Source organism: Dendroctonus ponderosae, unplaced genomic scaffold, assembly GCF_020466585.1.
Source record: "Dendroctonus ponderosae isolate FM_Combo_2020 unplaced genomic scaffold, Dpon_F_20191213v2 Dpon_F_20191213_1, whole genome shotgun sequence".
Taxonomy (NCBI): Eukaryota; Metazoa; Arthropoda; class Insecta; order Coleoptera; family Curculionidae; genus Dendroctonus; species Dendroctonus ponderosae.
This window is the reverse complement of record NW_026017110.1, coordinates 4,054,779-4,071,051: the sequence shown is the minus strand read 5'-3', so window position 1 is coordinate 4,071,051 and position 16,273 is coordinate 4,054,779. Positions and strand designations below refer to the sequence as shown.

At 35.4% G+C, this 16,273-nt stretch overlaps 2 protein-coding genes across 2 annotated transcripts in view; one reads left to right on the top strand and one right to left on the bottom strand.

Annotated features, from left to right (window-relative positions):
• LOC109534564 (D-beta-hydroxybutyrate dehydrogenase, mitochondrial) overlaps positions 1-16,273 on the top strand; it is a 64,125-nt gene that overhangs the window by 5,859 nt on the left and 41,993 nt on the right. The window contains exon 2 of the mRNA XM_048670071.1: positions 5,031-5,118. The gene's annotated coding sequence lies outside the window, so the exon portion shown is untranslated. The remainder of the gene's footprint in view (positions 1-5,030; positions 5,119-16,273) is intronic.
• LOC109535990 (titin) overlaps positions 1-16,273 on the bottom strand; it is a gene marked incomplete in the record, with an annotated part of 72,197 nt that overhangs the window by 34,139 nt on the left and 21,785 nt on the right.

Below are 16,273 nucleotides of genomic sequence, written 5' to 3'. Positions count from 1 at the left end.
GGATAGAAACTGAACTTTCCCAAATCGAATGAGCGTTTCGGATTGCGCGAAGAGAAATTGCATCGAACGAACTTTTCGCGTAGCACACACACACACACACACACTCACAGACGCACACATCTGTTTCCATACGAAATGCGCATCTATTAACTAACTCTGATCCGGATATTTAACCGAAACTTGGTCCGACTTAGCCAGAGTCACGTAAACCTTCAACATTTAGTCGAAACGCACAAGCGCCCATTCGGAAACTAATTGTTGTAAGGCCAGTTTTCGCGAGATTGATTATACGTCCCGGTTAGCGGACACACACACTCACTAACCGACAGTTGTTGTTCGACTGAATACAGAACAAACTAACCTTTCGGCGAGTTCACTTTAAAACCTCATTCTCGGTGCTCGAGCCAATGAGATTGCGGGATTGTCCCCTACGTCACTGAAAGCTTCTCACCGCCACCGGCGATGATCTAGATAAATGTACAGGGTGCTCGAAAAACTTCAGAAAACACACCCTATTGATAGCGGAATTGAGATTTCAACCGGATCTGGGAGATCAAAAGTGTGTACAAAAAACGGCCACCAAGAATTTTTATATTTTCGGTTTCCACATTGAGCAGATTTAGTTACGTTCTTGCAATTTTTCGTTGCAGATTTAGTCCCGCGTTCACTCGATAAATATTTACTTTATTTACGTAAGCAATTTTTTCCAAGTTCCTAACACACAAATTAGGTCAAATTATTTAGTCTAGCGTTTTGGACTTTTCGGTCATCATCAGGGCTTTTCTCAGAGGTCCAAGTACTGGTGAATTTGACATTGATGAAGGTCGAAAAAGCGACGTTAGGGACTTTTGTGGGAAAATTACACACTTTGAAACAGGAAATAATAACATTTTGTCATTGTTGAAAGTGTGACCACAACTTCCTCCTTCTGGTTTAAGATAATGCGGTCACGTTTCATTGTCCCAACGCATAAAACGCTAAAATCTCTTCCAACATTTTTCTATAACTCGAATTTGATTTGAGAAAAAAAAACGTTTTTCGTTAGAAGGGTATCTTTCTAGTCAGTACTGTTGCAAAATTAACAAATTGAGTTGGACGTCAAGGATTAACAAAAGCGCTTTTATGGTCGTTTTTTTACATACACTTTTGAGATGCTTTCAAACGAATGCTTTGGGAGTGTGTTTTTCCAATTCGCATCGTTTCTAGATACCAACGACATTGAAATTGCGGCAAAAGTTTTCCAAACACACGCCGATCAGTATTTCAAATACAATCGCATGTCCAACTTCGAATATTTCATGATATATTAAAGCGACTGCCTTAGTTCCTCAATTGGAACATTTCAATGGAAACAACATAGTTTCAGTCAGTGTTAGCAAAGTTCAGTCTCAAACTTTCCCAAACGTTTCGTATACAGGGTGTCGCAATAAGGATGGTAAGCGGCTGTATCTTGGAAAGTATGTGTGTAGAGTGATCGGAAACAAAATTTGATAACAAACTTTACGAAAAGAATTTGCTGGAAGTTATTTTGAAACTTCTCAGATGACCAGTAGACGGCGTAATTGCAAACGGTATTTTAAAAAGTCGATTTTACACAGAAATTGTCCCTATAAGTGAAACATCTAGTAAGTTTAGTCAAAAGATCATAAAAAACCGTACTACTTTCCTTATGAACTTTTTTCCTAACTTGTCAAATAAAGCGTGGGGGGAGAGTCAAACCGCTTAATTCAAAGAAACCTGTAACTCCAAAACGGCTTGACCGATTTCAAAGTTTTTACTATCAATTGAAAGAGCAATAACAACTCTACAATATGTGATACAACAACAATCTTACTCATTTTCGAAAAATCTGCTGTTCGAAAAAATTTCTTTGTTTTAATTTTTCGCAAAAATTTCACACTTGAACACAAGAAGAATTTGGAATTTGCTCAGTTTTGCACTCCTACAACAACAATTCAACAAAGTCAACTTAACTTGATTTTAGTTTATATTAAAACAAACCTTTTTATTGTACCCAAAACCAGATTGTTATTATTTTTAAAATATGCTAAAATCGAAATTTCGAGCCCTTTTCAGAATTGCCTTTCAATCCTTAGGTTTCATTCAAAATTCTTCACCTCTAAAGAGAAAGTATCCAACTTGACTATTTTTAAAAGCAGGTTAGCAAAAAATCCTAACCTTTAAAGAGATGCAATCGTAATCGTCTATTTTGCGGAAGTTTTTTTGATGCAAACATTTTCTCAAGGGATCTCCCTGTCACACTCTTCGGGGATCACTAGAAATTTTTGCTCTTGTAGTTCTTGAAGCGGTTATCAATATTTTTGCAAGCAAATTAGCAGCTAAGTGTAAACTTTCACTAACTTTTGCTGGCTGATATCGAAACATCTCATTACCTTCCGCAGAACTCTCATCAACAATTTTATCGGGAACATCATGCAAAGTTTTCAATAGCAAATAGAACTTTTTGTTTATTAACTAGGAGATATTCAAATTAAATATCTGGTTTTACCGTAATATAGCCTGAGGAGTTTTAAAGTTTAAATTCCTCCAAGCATTAGCCAATTTATATGAGTTAATCGTGTTGTTGCTGTTTTCAGTGCTTGGAAAACATTAACAAAATTCCCTGTTCTGTCTACTGGATTTGAGGGATCTGAAATAATTTGTCTGCTCTGTCCCTGAATGTATTCACGAGTTTATCTAAATAAGGATCGAAGCAATTAAGCCCTTTCAATATTCCTTATGTTGTCTTTTATGCCAGACCCCCTCTCCCCAGCAGGAAGTGCAAGTCGTTAGACGGGAAGTAACATAATTTTCGAGCTGAGCCTTTGTGGGCTGTAAGCGAATGATTGATACCATCTTTCGTTGCCTAACAGTAACTATGGCTAATTAAAAAGCTATTTTACGGTTGCATATATTTGTCCTTTGAAGTTTTGACGACCTAAAAATCACTTGCCTGTTTGGGGCGAAAGGTTTTCGTGTTGATGACGATCGTTTTCACCCTCATTCAGGCCACTATTCTCACCACGATTCATACCACTGATAAAGAGGTGCATGAAAACAACCCTTCATTGTTAGAGAAATAGTTTGTCAATGTGACGAAACTCAAGGCGACTCTGCCGCATTCTTCTGTGAAACGTTGATCTGAATAGAGCAGGAGTATATTGTGTGATTTGGAAGAACCCACTCGAAGTTGTTTGCTCGTTTGTGTTAACATCTAAATGTGACTTAAAAGAACGCAAGCCGAAGAAGGTTTGAGGCTTTGGGTGGTAAAATTTCCGTGCTTGCCTACTTGGTGTCAAATTTTACAGGTCGGAATTTCTTTCAAATGTTTTTATTCCAATGGACCTTTTTGCTGACAAGCTGTGAGCAAAACAGTTCACTCTTTTTCATAATGGAACAGCCCACATAAGGAAGGAATCCCCGGAGCTTTTGAGAATACATTTTCTCTTTCAACTCTGTTGTTACAGAAGACTACTGAATTATGACTTTACACTGGAGTGATGGGTTTGAAGCCGAAATAGTAGTAATGTCTGTATTTAAAGTTTGAAAAACTTATCGACTTTGAAGCAAAAGTGTTGAGTTTTCTCTTTAGTGAAAGCTGCTAAATCCGTTTAAAAGTAACATAGGAAGTTTGGAACAAGGGCTGATCTTTGGAACCAGGCCCCTGGTGCTGGGTTTATGTCGACTAACGATAATTTTTCTAATTTCATAGACAACAAAAGACTGATTTTCCACCACAAGAGGGGGATATCCTGACTTTGTATGATATTTAAATTTCGCGTAAGGGGTCAAAACTGTTCGCATTTTCTCACTCATGTTGTTATGACATGCGATTGAATTTTCAATTCTCTATTCAACGATGCCAAAACGAATTCTGTAGCTCAAATGGGGCTTGAAAAACTTCGAAAAAAGCAGTGCCATGTTTGAGTCGATTTTGCAACTGAAAAAAAAACATGCGAATCTAAAACTTTTTGAAATGAAGACTTTTTTTGAGAAAACTGCCGACATTTTCTTATCGATAGTTCACTTTCCCTCTGGAGTGATGAGGTAACTTATTTCTCTCTGGAGTGATGTAAAAATGAGCGTTCTTGCTCATTTTGCTTCCGAGAAATGAGCAAAAACGGGACGGAAAACTGCTAAAGTGCTGATATTCACATTTATTTTCTTAGCCAAAATAGTGAGCCTTTTTAAGTTGATTGCATTGCACTGATTGGCAACGAAAAAATACTTTTTTTGTGGCTAGGGATTGGAAGTCCCAGTACAAGAGTAAAAGTCTTCAAAGCCTACCAGCTTCCAATTCAGAAAGTTAAAAGGACATTATCGAGCTCGTAAAAAGGCCAATTGAAGAAGTAATTTATGTGGCTGGTTCATTTTTTTAAGTTTAAAATAGGTTCAGAAAATCAGGCCAAATTGAAATAAAAATATTTCATTTTTCATCAAGACCCCTAGTGAACTAATGCGGCAAAACTGGTGTATTAACCGAAATATCGGCTGAAAGATCAAAATTTAATATTTTTCAATGAGGCTTTTCTGAGTTAAAAAAAGTTCTGAAGCTAACATTCAAGTGAAGCAGTTTCTGTTCTCAGCAACGTACTGAGTACTACAGTAAAGGTAAAGGTAAAGGAGTTATTGTTCTGAGTCGTTTATTAATACATACATCTGAGCTAAAAAGTCTTCAGAGTTTTGAATGTTCTTTGAATGGCTGAAATCGAATTAATAACCAGCGAAATTAAATTTTAATGTAATTAAATTTTGTTGTCGATTCTGGTTTTAGAATATTTTGTTGCTTCTAGTCGAGTTATCCAAAAGAATTTTCGAGTTTTTTGAAATTCACCTCGAAGAAAGGAAACAATCTAAAATATAATTTTGTCGTTTGATAGCTTTTGGACCTCCTATGGCCATTAGAGATAAAATCAATCGCTTAAAACTACAACTAACAATACGTATTATTGTAATTACCTGCATCTACACGTACAACTTAATGTAACATATTCAAACCGTTTTGAACAGCATGCTTTTTTTGCTTTCAGGTTGAATGAAATTACGAGCTACTGCAGTATCTGAAGAAAGTCGAAATTTGCAAGATAAGTTCACTTGATTCCTATGCAGTAAATTGGGGTGAGTCTTATTTATTTTTAAGCTGTTTTCTGGTGGTTTTATGAACGTTTTGATGGCGCCGATGAACAGTTTGCTACCACAGTGTAAATGCCTGCAGATAGTTATTTTATGTGCGCTTGTTTGGCAATAATATTTTCACTATCTTATGAACTCTCCTTGTCTGAAATTAACCACTCAAGGAACAATGCGATTTTCTCAATCCTCATTCTAAAATAAACACTACGCTATTCGTAAAATCTCCAGAATAAAGAGCGCTTGGCAAATTCACATTTTTATCAAATTTACATGCCCAAAGAGGATTCGAGAAAAGTAAGTTGAAAACGAGCGATTATATTAGAGCACATTGCCATTGTATATGGCAGCGCTGAAACGTCGCTGTTACATTACAGTGCACTGACACGCTAGAATACACAATGTAATGTAATATAAACGGGAAATTTAAGCGTGATATATGATGTTTCTTTTAAAATATTTGACTTTCAAGTTTCGCAAATCTTATTATGGCTGTTGATTAGCACGATCCGATCAGCTCAAGCTAATTCGACATGGGATTAGACACTATTAAATGTCTACTATGGGGATGTGATATGTGAGAATTGCCTGTTAATTAATGCTTCTAGTCGCTGGCGGCATCCAAAATTTAGAGACATGGAATTTGGATGCGTTCCAAGCTTGAGCCACATGAACTGGACATACGATCAGTATAATAGCTATCCGATAAGGATAAATAAATAGCTTCGAAATTAATTTTATTTTGCCAAAAGCTTGCAGCCATGAGCGAGCTATAAATAGTAAGGGTCACATTAGGGTGGTCTTTAATTTTATGCAGGGCTATTTTAAAGGGTGGTAATGGTTTTATAAAGTTATCATAAACCTTGTTGTTGTAGGTATCTAATAAGGTCATCATTTACACTAGTGTAAAAGAATTACATAATTTTTGCAGTGCTTTCAGTTCAAGACGAACCACCTAAGGTTATTATTAACAGCGAAACTTTCCGGTTAAAAAAAAACATGTCAAGTTAGATATAAAGGAGGAGATGAGGTTCATACACACTGCATTTAATCAGGAAACAGAAGCAGTATTGAAATCCGTGAAAAGTGCACGAAAACTTGAGTTGGTATACATGGATTAGGCCTGGGTGACTCAATGAATTTTTAAGAGTTGACGCAGTGCCACGCAAATGGTTTGGTGCGCCAACCCAATGCACCGGCGCAGTAACTCAGTTCCGTTGCTGGGAAAATGTTGATTACTTTTTTTACTTGTTTTTAGATTTATTTTAAGTGCCATTTCTCAATATAATTTTTAACATTTCCAGTTTTACCAGAGTAACTCTTTTTTCTAAATGCTTCATTTTATAAAGATTCACTTAAAAATACTGACAATCGTAAGGTATTTTTCGCGAAAAATTATGAAATACATTTTATTTGAACTCTCGCCTCCTTCGTCTCGCCTCATCTGTAAAAAAAAATTAAAATCCCTTTCCAGCTTCGAATTTGGGAAGAACCAAATAATTTTCTATCAAATAACGAACTAAATAAGCGAAAGTTTATAATAAGTTAATTGGAAAACTCGTCACTTCCATTCCTCTGAAAACTGCAGTTTGTTAAAAAAATTTGGTTTTTAAATTTTGACTGAATTTTTTTTTGCTTTGCTTCCACCTCAAAAACGGTCTATTTTATAGATTTTTACTTAAAAAGACTGACGATCCGGATGTATTTTACGCGAAAAATTACAAGATATATTTATAATTTTGTAGGAATTTTACAAAACTTTTTTCGGGGTCGAATTCGGGACAAAAACGAAAATAAATTTATCCCGTTTTTCCCCGAAAACCGTTAAGGTTTTCGCAAAAACCGATCACAAAACTAAAAGTTTTAAAACAAAAACGCAAAAAGTATAATTTTCCGATGATTTTTTTCTTTTTTAACAATAATGGCAAATTTGCAGCCAAAAATGACAAAATTTCGTCTCACTCATCGGTTTGCAAGGAACTTTAGAAAACCATTTTCAGCTTCGAATTTGGCACAAAAACCAAATATTTTTAATTATATTCAGGTTTTCACCGAAAGTAATTAAGATTATCTTGTAAAAACGACCAGAGAGCAACAGTTTACAAAAAAATATTAGGAAAATTCAAAAATTTTAGTTTCTATTAAATTTCAGGTCATTCCAGTTTTAGCAAACTTTTCTTAAGCAATTCTCTCTACGGAAAAGAACGCATTATTTTCTAGCATTATTCGCAAATTATGAAATAAATTTTATTAGAATACGCGCCTCCTTCTTCCTATTGAAAAAAGTTTTGAAATACCTTTCCAGCCTCGAATTTGGGAAGAATCAAATAATCTTCTATCAAAAAACGAAGTGAATAAGCGAAAGTTTATAATACATTATTTGGAAAATTCGTCAGCTCTATTCCTCTGAAAACTGTAGAGCTTGTTAAAAAAATGTGTTTTTTTAGTTTTGACTGATTTTTTTTTGCTTTACTTTCCACTCAAAAACGCTCTATTTTGTAGAGTTTCACTTAAAAATACTGACGATCTGGAGGTATTTACCCGAAAAATTACAAAGTAAATCTATAGCTTTGTAGGAATTTTACAAAAACTTTTTTCAGAGTCAAAATTCGGGACAAAAACTAAAATAACTTTCTCCTGTTTTTTCCCGAAAATCAATAAGATTTTCTCAAAAACCGATCACAAAACTAAAAGTTTTTAATCAAAAACGCAAAAAACATTATATTCTGCTGATTTGCTTCTTTTCTGGCAATAATGGGGTCTTTCAGTAAAAAAATAATTTTGCTAGAACATTCGCCTCATTCATCGGTTTGCAGGGAACTTTAGAAAACTCTTTTCAGCTTCGAATTTGGCCCAAAAACCAAATAATTTTATTTAGTTTTTTACCGAAGGTAATTAAGATTATCTTGAAAAGACGGTCAGAGAGCAAAAGTTTAAAGAAAAATACTTCGAAAATGCGCCACCCTCATCGCTCTGAATATTTTTCAAGTCTCTTTAAAATTTCAGGTCATTTTAGTTTTAGCAAAGTTTCCATTCCGCAATTCTCTCCACTCAAAAAGCGTATTATTTTCAGTTTTACTTAAAATATTGACAATCTTCAGGTAATTTCGGAGAACATTATGAAATAAATTTAGTTAGAACACTCGGCTCCTGAACAGCTTTGTAATTTTTTCTGGAACCTTTTGCAGCTTCGAATTTTGGACAAAACCCTAATAATTTTTCCTGGATTTTTTCGCAAAAATAGTTCCCCGAACAGAATAAGTGAAAGTTTATAATCAATTATTCGGAAAACTCGTCACTTTTATTTGTTGTGTCAATGATTTGGTTTATTTAAATTCCGGTTTTTTCACTTTTAGGTCAATATGTCTAAACAAAACTCTCTCTGAACAGAACAACGCGTTTTTTCCTAACGTTTTACTGTAAAATACTGGCAAACTGCGAGTCTTTCATGCAAAAAATGTTAAAAGATAGATTTTACATGAAAAGTCGTCGTCTTTGCAGTTTGGTCTTCGTTATCGTCTTTTTCGAATACCCGTTTTTTCGACAACATTTAGGTTTTCCCAAAAAACGACCAGATAAAGCAAAAGCATATAATTAACATTTGGAAAACGCGTCATCCTCATCGCTCTGAAATTTTTTAAAGTTTTTTCAAAATCTCAGGACTTTTCCGTTTTGGACCAAGTTTCAAGCAATCGTATGCGCAAAAGAAATATGTTGATAGCTTTTTTTGTTAGACGCTAAAATTCTGCGACCGGTTAATGAGTTATAACTCATTAACCAATGAGTTAAAACTCATTCACTCAACGAGCGGCAACAATTCAAAAGCGCAACTCAACAGTCACACAACTGTTACCTAGGCCTAACATGGATGGATGGAAAGGACTGAAAGAATGTTCATTGACGGAGCTGAAAGTCGTAGCGCTCGTAAAACTGCAAGAGTTTTCAATGAGTAGCATCCAGCCATGAACTTTTTCTAACGTGCAGAAAATCTTTGTGTACTAATCACAGACTTTACTATCGTTGTGGTTCGCATTCGAAACTCAATAAATCGTTCATTTTTTTCAAATTTTAACTTAGAATTAGTTCATTAGTTACATCGCAAACTACTGTTTTGTATAAAATATAAGCTTGCTTGTTGTTTCTCAATAGAGAATTTAATGCTCTTAAATATGAGGTATGAGATGCTCCGTTTACGATTTTTATGATTGGGTCGTTGGGCACCAATCCTAAAGTGTTTTTTTTTCAACTTCATAAATTCCTCCAATTAATTATAGTTTAGTTTTCCAGGATTTGAAACGAATTTTTCGTAAAATATAACTAAAAATAAATCTAGATAATGATTTTTTAGTTTAGATTTTTTTGAATAGAATCTTTTTGCTCAAAAATTAAAAATTCTGAAACATTAATAAAAAGCGGCGAAACGAGTATAAAATAACAGTTTAAAACGAGTATAAAATGGTTAGAATTTGATAGAAGGTATAGTGCTTTCAAAAGTTACTGACCAGTAGCAAACTGACGCCAAATTAAATAATTTGGGCAAATATTTTAAATAATCTTCTAAATAAACTAATAATCCGTTTTTCTTGTCTGATTTATCAATAAGCAAGTTTTTCCTAAAACTCTTCGACCAGTACTAAAATAGAAATTTAGTGGAATCAGGAAAGTAGACAAATTATTGTGTTTCAAAAGACAGTAATTTATCAATAGTAATAGAAGACGTGAAGAAATTCTATCTTTTTAATACATACACAATAATTTTGAGGCAAAAGGAATAAAAAAAAAGTTTTGAAAACAAGAGTTTGCTTCAACCAAATAGAACTATCTAAGAATTTAGTTGCCCAAAGCTCCATTTCTCCATAGAACCTATTTGTATGCTCTTCTAGTTAATATATATTTTTAATTTTTTTTCTTTATCTTTGTAGCATTCGCTGTTTTGTCTTTGCATTATATATGAAATTTAAAAAAATGTACATATGCGACTAAGGGCCACCCTAAACCACACGTGCTGGTAAAAATCAATCAAAAATATCGACGTCTTAAGTTCCCTAACGCTCATCCCCTTTGCAAACAGTTTTAAATCTATATTTAGGTAATCCATCTATTGAGTGAATCTCAGGGCCACACTTTTCAACTTGTCAAAAAAACGGCTCAACTGTGATAAATCCGTTTCACCACCGGAAAAGCAGCTTTTTTGCCGAGCTTAATCCGATGTAGATTTGTCAGGTTCTGTTTGTGAATTGTTTCTTTTCCTGCGATTTCCAACGTTAATTTGCAATGGTTTTGGAAAAACTCAATTATTATTGTTTTCCAATTCAGTACTGGTCGTTTTTTGTGTTTGATGGATATTTAACCGAACAGGCCAAGTGCGATCCGACTAGAAATTGCTCAATTACACAACTCTTTTATTAGAAGCTGATGTTGGAGTAATTTACACGTCTTAATGATAGTGAAATTATTTTTTAAAACACCAACCTGTCTTAGCAAATTAACAGGCTCAAAGCAGTTCCTTTGATTGGATTGACGCTAATGATATTGTAATTAGAAATTACAGCAGGTTTATTTAAAATTGATATACCGAAATACCAAATTATTGTTCGCCTAAAGTATTAACAATGATGGATTGCACCTGAAACAATGGCAATATTTATACTCTGGTGTCATAATTCGAAAATGATTTGTCAACATGTTTCAATCGTGGCTATTTCCCAGAATCCCATTAAATCATTTTCGAATGGCGAGCATCAGACATCAATTACGGTTTTTATACAGTTTCGGTTTACGGTTTAAAATACCATTTATTTCCGACGAGAATAATTAAAAATAAATGAGCCGGGAAGAATAAAAGGCTTGCTTGCGCTTTTGCGATTTTTCATGTTGCTGCTGCAGAATGATTTGTTCGGATATATCAAAGGGCATGGAAATAATCCTGCTACCACAGAAAAAATTTTCATTTGAACACATGCACACAATGCAAGTAACCATCCGAAAAATTGAAAATCCCCGTTAGGAGAAGAGCATCTGTTTGAATCATTTAACAAGAAAAGAGGAGCAAAACACTGAATTAAAATGTCTGCAAGTACTGATTAACACTAGTCAGTGCTAGTAGTTGAAAATAGTCGACAAATCTGCTATAAAGAACCGTGTCCCTGGTGAGTAAAAAGTGGAACAACCACCGTAACTAATATTGGAACCTTACATAAATTATTCGGAGCAACAATTTATATCGACTTAACGCATAACTGGGAAATTATCCCGCGTAAATTAAATTGCCAGCAAAGAAGCAAATTATTGCCAATTAAAATACTGCCTGGAGCCCCGAGTGAACCGTATTAAATAATCACTTAAAGTGTGAAAAACTGACTTTCCAAATACACAAGTCGAGCCCACTGAAAGCGAGCAAAATCGAGCAAAATTAAAAAGTTTTAGGTAAAATATTCCACATTAAAATTAGGGTTTTGCCAATATCTGAGAAGGGGATTATTGATAAATAACCAGCAATTTTCGGAATTGGCTCTAGATCGGTTATTGCACAATCACACAAATTGCCGCAAAACCTTCTTTTATTTTTTATGCATCCCTGGAAAAGTATTAGCGTTAGACGTTATATAAATATTTGATTTATTAGGGCGCAAATGCACAAACACCTTATTCATCAGTTAGAAATATCAGATTTTCTGGAACTTGGGATTAGGCTAAAGATTCCTGCAAATTGCACTTTTCAAAAGAAATCATTACAAGTACAAAATTGCAGTCAGCTCAGATTTTTTAAACTAAGATAACGAATTAAAAATCAAGTACATTTTATAAAATTATCAATGGTTTTTCTGTGGAAAGATGTGTTTTCAGAATGCTAAAAAATTCCAATATTGATTTGGTGAGTTTTTCTTTAAATCTTCCCAGAGATTCGCACAACTTTGCTACTCAAAACAAGCCCCAAAAAAATTATCGCCAATTTTTAATTGTTACGATAATGTGAGAGTAAATCCGAGCAAACGCAGCTTAAACTTATAACAAGCGCAACTTTTTTTGGAAGGCAAGAAAAATTTCATTTTGTAGATTACAGAATTCGAACAAGCTGCAATTTAACAGCAAAACGAGTGTCGTGTCTAAGGTTTTAAATGGAAAACCTGCCAGACTTACAGCACATTTCTGGTTAGTTTTATTATGCTCTTTAAAACAGAAAATGCATAACAATGTCATGTAATTAAGTTAAGTACATTTTTCTTGCCAATACTAAATAATCTGCATGAGAAACGCGCGGAAATCACAATGTGCTGTTTATCATAAGGAATTTGACGATTCGGAGACAGTGAAAGTGAAGTTGTTGAAAAAATTTACTGTAACTGAATACCTAATTGCTGAAGTCGTGCAGAAACCGGTACTCTCAAGCAACGTTTAAGAGCGTGTTGTGAATATTATTCAAAAGTATTGGCCACATTTTTTGCCTTGAACTTTTGAAGAAACTTTGTATCAAGTAACAGTTTAAAGAAATGCTACTTCTCTGTCGTTTTCTCGAATTTCATCACGGGAAAATTTTCTTTTAACCTCAAGCTGTAGCTAAACATCTAAACACCCTAGTAAGCCATGGAAACTGATGTTGTTAAGTGAGGTTATCAAATCAAATTGAACAGTTCTGCGGTAAAACTCAGGTGATCAAAGTAGGCATCGACATGCAGGGTATTTCTGTTATGAGTAAAAACCAATTGAACATAAAATGTTTAAACATTGCATTCTTCTCAACCGATTAGAGCGACGAATTTATAACGGGTTATCCAATTCGAGGTTGGGAAAGTCAAACCTTGCTGTTTGATTCTGGCAAAGGTAAAGGTCATTCGAAGCGTTTTTGTTTTAGCTGAAAGCCATTTTGGAATATGGATCGTTTAACTGTCGAAGAACGTGTAAAAATGATTAAATGTTACTATAAAAAATAGTGATTCTGCTGTATCAACGTTTAGGGCTTTACGAGCAGATTATTAGAGATAATCGACCAACAAAGCAAACAATTTCGAACATAGTGGAAAAATTTGAAGAGACTGGATCGGTTACTGATATTGTAAGGCCTGTGCATCATCGCAACATTCGTTCAGCTGAAAATATCGCTGTTGTTGCTCAAAGTGCACAGCAAGACCCGGATTCCTCGACGTGCTCAACATTTGGGCTTGTCTTACGGCTCATTGTGGCGAATTTTGCAATTGCATTTGAAGCTCCATCCGTACAAAGTCCAACTGACTCAAGAACTTAAGCCTCAAGACCATGGGAAACGCAGAACATACGCAAATTGGGTGATTGAACAACAAGCTTTTGATGATGATTTTTCGAACCGAATTTCTTCAGCGATGAGGCTCATTTTTCACTCGGTGGTTACGTGAATAAACGGAACAGCCGTATCACAAAATCCTCAAGTGATCGCAGAAAAGCCTTTGCATCCTGAAAAAGCGACCATATGGTGTGCATTATGGTCTGGTGGTGTTATTGGCCCGTATTTTTTTGAAATCGATCAAGGAAGAGCCATAAGGGTCAATTCTGAGCGCTATGGACGCATGTTAACCGATTATTTTTGGAGAAAAATTGAAGATTATGATCTGGACTGAAATACATGTGGTTCCAGCAGGATGGGGCAACGAGTCACACAACACTGGCAAATAGAGCCCTATTGCAAGAGAAATTCCCAGGACGCGTAATTTCGAGATTGAGTGATGTCAATTGACCTGCAAGATCCTGCGACTTAACACCGTTAGATTTCTTTTTGTGGCGCTATGCGAAAAATCGTGTTTACGCCAACAATCCTCAAACTCTTGAGCAACTGAAAGCCAATTTCCGTGAAATTATGACCGAGATATTACCGGTAATGTGCCGAAGTCATTCAAAATTACCTCACAAGGATTGAGGCCTGTAGGAGGTCCGGTGGAGGACATTTAAATGATATTGTTTTTTACGTATAATGGCAATCTTTATATTGATTTAAAATTTTCGTCTCCATCTGAATATGTTGTGGTTTTTTTACTTTACTTTCCCAAACATAAAATGGATAACGCTGTAGTTGCAGATAATAGTGCAGGTCAATGAAAAATAAAACATGGAATGGTGCATAAAAGACGGAGGAATTTTAATACTAAAACCGGTTCAGTAAAGAATCTGGTGCATAAAGAAAGAGTTATGTAATAAGGAGAAAGGTAGTAAAGTTAAAGTCTGAAATAGATGTGAATTCTACAAATTGGGTTAATTTACGAAAATTCCAGGAAACCCAGAGCAGTGAAGTAACAGGAAATGTAAATCCGCATTTATTTCAGCAGCACACAAGGTTTTTGTATTAAGAATAACGATGTTGTAGATACAAAACCTCCAGGGTAGACAGATATTTTTCACCGTTTGAGCGCTTCAGGTGATGGAATGTATTTTCAAAATGATTTAGACAAGACGTCGAAGATTTTTCCATTTGTAAACTCAAACCTTAACGTTTTTTTTTTCTAAAGCGCTCGATGTTTGGGCAACAAACAGTCAATACCATTGAATAATGATGCTTGACGATTAAATGAATAAGCAAATGAGTTGTGATTGTTGCCGTTTGGATTTTAAGGTGAACCATCTTGTGTATCCAATGCGGAAGAACCAGATGAACATTTCGAAGACCGCAGCAAACTAATACATCGACTCTACGCTCTAGCTGTTTAGCGTATTCCGTGCATCAATTACGGTCAAAATATAAATGACGGCCATCAACTATCGAAGGCAATTAGACAGGCAAATAAATAGCAAAACATATTTATGCGTCCTCGAAGCAAAGAATTCATGGGCACAAAAGTCACTGAACTATGTTAATTAGACGAAACACAATGAAACACGCGGGACTTGTTCTTTTTTGATCAGGTTTTCGCGATTCGTTTTTTTTTATTCCTGACTATTATTTTTGTAGATCCTGTTCAATGACAATGAACTCCACCGGTAGCCGTTTATTGTCCGTTCACTTTGGACATTATTTGTTCCTTTGCCGGATTAATTGGGTAGTTGACCCAAGTGGCGAATACTGCCTTAATTCAACTGGAAGATTATTATCCTAGCGGGCGCAGCACTTTCATTCAGCATCATTTTCTAACGTGAAATAATCCAAATATAATGAACAACAGCGTATCAAATAGATTGCGTCTGTCTGCACCTAAATAATGGGCGCGTTTGGATCGCTGCCAAATATGAATACCATACTGCTCCAGAGAACACAACGCTACACTTTTACATCACATTTATTTGATCGATTTGAGGCTTGAAACTGTAAAAACAGCTGGACTCACTTCTTTAGCTAGAGCGTGTTATAGAAAATAAAGCGCCTCTTAACGAGCATTTTCCATCTGCCACGATAACCTAGTAAAATCCTCGCTCCGTTACCTTTGCAACGTAATTCTAGAACCCATTCTTCCTCCATTCCCTTCAGTTTGAAGATTATCCGTTGTATATTGTGCGGATGCCGTATTTCGAGAAGACGCACCAAACCTAAAACCATTCTTTTCCGAACAGCAGCTGTCCACGCCAGCTGGCACCCAAAGAAAGGAGTAGAACGTGCTACCAGTGAACGGACAAAGAAATCAATAGCCGTCTTTCCGCATCCCTTTTTGGTTTTTCTGCATCGCTAAACTGACACTGAGATAGGCCAAGAGATTTTTCGATAGGCAGACAGATGCGGAATGATCAGGCTACTTCCTTATTAACATAATAAAGAAATATGTAATTGTTCCCTTTAAAAATAGTTGAAGGTCGATTGCCTTCCAATGCCAATAGGGAGCTTTTAATTGAAACTTTGGTCAATAATTGAATTGGGACGTCCTTTGAGGGCTGCGGAAGTTGCTAAACTGCTTGTTAGATGGCCAGCAAATAGGTTTCGTAGCATAAAGCAACAGCTTCACGTTGAATAAGCCGATCAGAAATGTGAGGAAAATTGCGGAAGAAATTACCCGAAAATCGGATCAATTTTGGTACTTAAGATTCCGGAGCAACACAACGCGTGGGCCGCCATCAAAGAGATTTATTTGGGGAAATAACTTTATAAAATAGAAAAAGCTGTTAGTGGCAATGCAATTGCCTCAGAAGGTGAAAGATATATCGTTCAAACAACACATTTATATGGTGCACAAAGAGAAATTGATGTTAATAA